The sequence below is a fragment of the Poecilia reticulata genome, linkage group LG10 (assembly GCF_000633615.1).
Source record: "Poecilia reticulata strain Guanapo linkage group LG10, Guppy_female_1.0+MT, whole genome shotgun sequence".
NCBI classification, from domain to species: Eukaryota; Metazoa; Chordata; class Actinopteri; order Cyprinodontiformes; family Poeciliidae; genus Poecilia; species Poecilia reticulata.
This window is the reverse complement of record NC_024340.1, coordinates 11,810,221-11,813,485: the sequence shown is the minus strand read 5'-3', so window position 1 is coordinate 11,813,485 and position 3,265 is coordinate 11,810,221. Positions and strand designations below refer to the sequence as shown.

Below are 3,265 nucleotides of genomic sequence, written 5' to 3'. Positions count from 1 at the left end.
AATTATGAAATAAACCACAGAGGCCTGAGACACCATCAGGCAAATCAATCTTTTCCCACCAAAGCAGATTTATAGTCGGGCTCAGAGCGCAATTCTAGAGAAAATGCATCTTTAAACCAGTACTTTCATAAAGCATTTGAAGATTAAGCCATCTCTACCACTCAATTTGAGATTAGTGATGGAGTTAGGATTAACCTTAAACCTAATCTAACCCTAGATTGTTTTATATAGTTTAACTTGGTGCTTTTCTCCTAGAGAAACACTATGTCAATAGAACATAATTTAGATTACTATGCTAACGTAGTTTAAGTTACAGTAGACTCAAACTGATTCAAAATTAATTTACTAAACTGTAATGTCGAAGGACTTCAATCTGGGTTTCCTGGGCATACACAAAATAAGATGCAAACTTAATTAACCCTAGACAGGTAAACATGCTATTCAAAATACTTCTCCATAAGACTTTTTTTATGTGTAAATCCTGATTGCACTGAATAAAACACATAACAAATAGCTTCACTCAGTTCTGCAAGTGTGTAGGAAACGAATCTGTTACACAGTTTAACCTTGCGTCATGCCTTAAAGACAACACACAGGGAAAACTTGACCAGCCTACAATGACGACCAGCTTGTCGGGCAAAAAGTTCCATAAATCCCATTATGACTCTTTCTGTATCAAACAAAGTTTCACTACATTTTGAAGTAACATTTCTGAGTGTATCGACCTTGATCTTACTTGGCAACAGACAAAAAAGGTTGTCATCTTATTGAAAACCTTATTACCCCCCACCTCCCACAACGTGCTGATAAGTGTTCCTTTCTTCTCTTAATCAGTCTGCCGTACGATGGCTGCGTTCCATTTCAGATTCCCGCCGATCAGCCGTACAATAATTTCTAGAAATAACTATGCGGAGCTTATAGAAATATTTTGTGTGGTTTGTGATAATACATTATGGAAGATCAAGTTTGAAACATGACCTTATATATTTCAAACTTATAATCATATTGATCTCGTTTCAGACTTGATCTGAAACAAGATCATGTTTCAGACTTGATCTTCCATAATGTATTCCAGGTTATCTATGTATATAGATCTATCTATCTATCTATCTATAGATCTATAGATATATATATGCAAATTTATATTTTTGTGTGTTCTTCAAAATTCTGTATGGCATTTGTGACATAGGTTGATTAAAATGTTTTGTTCTTATACAGTCAGTTGACCTGGACATTACAATGTATTTTTATCATGCTCTTCATCAATAAATTCACTTAAAGTTGCTGTGTTTAAAAATAAATGTACTGCATTTGAAAGCAATTTTATTATAGCATTTTGCAAATAGTCTTGATTGACAAAATCCATGACACAAAAAAGATCATATTAAAATAATAGCTTTTTGAGATAAAAAAAAACAAAACACTTCCATTTAGTTATGTTGAAATAAAGTTTTGCTTATTTTGTTATGTATTAGACTTTACTTTGTACATCAACATTAAAAACACTCAAAAAGAAATGTGTATAACACCATGTTTAAAGTTTTTAAGACTTTAGGTCATAYTTACTGAGCAAAATCTACAAACAATTCTGTTCTAAATTTCAAGACTTAATACAAGCACAATACCTGACTGATGCAGTGACTCAATCAGCCTCACTTAGTCTTTTACAGACTTGACAAAAATGTGTCAGTAAACAGCCCAACATAAGCTTACATAACTACTATATTACAACCATAACATTCATTTCAGTGAATGACCGAAAACAATATTACACAGAAAACATCGTAAAATGGTCAAACTGCAGTAGAAAAAAGAAAAGAAATTAATACGTTGTAATACAAAAAAGAAAAAGTAACATAATGGAAGGACTTGTTCGCTGTCTGAAGGAAGTGGCACTAGGGGGACAGCAACATAAGAGGATTTACTTGCAGGTTCCCAGGTATCATCCCAGATTTTTCAGCTAGAAAAGAACAACAATAAAATCAGGATGTGGACTTTTTGTGCTGTAAGGTTCACAAATCTCTCTTTCTAAGATCTATAGTTGACTTTAAAAGGACGTAATGTAGCCAAAGTATGTTCTCTGCCTACATCCATCTAAATGCCAGCTAGTACTTACATCTTGTTTTGTCCCAAATATACAATATTATCTTGACTTATTAAGTGTTAAAAGATAAACTGACTGCAGTCATTTTTACCACTACACAAACAATAAAAATCTGTCATAATGCTTCAGTTTCTTAGAAAAGTCTAAAAATCAAAACAGAAAAAAGTGACAGTTTTAGATTTAATTTCCAGCTTATCTGAATTATAAAAGGCACAGTGTTAAATAATAAGTGTTGAATCACCTTTAAAAAGTCCAAATATCAAAATCAGCAGTCCTTTGCTGATAAACGGCCTAATTACGATATTTGGAGTTCTATCTCTATATTTCTATGTTTCTGTGCACATGCTGACTTTTTTGTGTAAATTTCTTTCACCCAAAGATGTTGTGACTTATGTGGTATAAGTACTACTGATTCATGTTGTGATACCCGTTTTTGTCCTCATAAAAAATAAAGACAAATATAAAGAACGAAAAGGAGTCTGGTAGGTCAGTAATTAAAGCCACAAAGTTTATAAGTAAACAACTGTGCTTATTTTTTGCAGACCACTGCCTCCCTTATCACCCCTCCCCCCATCTACTCATCTTCACACGTCTCTCAGTGTATCTTGGCATGTTTGACTGGGGTGGAGATATACTGTCACAGGTGGATTAGTTAAACTTTTAGTCTTACCGCATTAGTTCTACGCCCAGGAATTGATTTTGTGTACTACATTTCCACCAACCTACATAACAAGAAAAGAAAAAAAACAATTTTAAAAACAAAATAAGAAATGAAGTCAAAACTGAAAACTAGTGTGGCAACTGTCATATTTTATAATCCTTCTAAACTTTCCTCTTCTTTACATGGATTTACACATTTTCTCAAATTAGTTTAACATTGATTTTAACCACTTTACAATGGCCACAGAAATKGAAACTAAGTCCAAAACAAGTTGTCTTCGCTTATAAACGGTCTCTATAGGTTTTCTGTTTCTGTGAGAATTTTGACATTTTAGGGCTGGACTCCTTAAGTCGCGAGTTCAGTTTTCTGTATGTGTTCTGTATTTACGATACCAGTTTTATGTATGTTGAAGTAAATAAAACACTTTAAATTTCCCAGTAATTTTCATAATTTTTTTGAAAAGCCGCATTATTTATGCTAATTCGAACGCCCCTCCTGAA

The 3,265-nt window shown here is 33.1% G+C and overlaps 1 long non-coding RNA gene across 1 annotated transcript in view; it reads right to left on the bottom strand.

Moving 5' to 3' along the window:
* Window positions 1-1,429: 1,429 nt before the first annotated feature.
* Window positions 1,430-3,265, bottom strand: part of LOC103471149 (uncharacterized) — a 10,522-nt gene continuing 8,686 nt past the window's right edge. The window contains exons 2-3 of the long non-coding RNA XR_534591.2: window positions 2,775-2,826; window positions 1,430-1,960 (exon numbers count right to left, since the gene is read on the bottom strand). This is a non-coding gene — a long non-coding RNA (uncharacterized LOC103471149). The remainder of the gene's footprint in view (window positions 1,961-2,774; window positions 2,827-3,265) is intronic.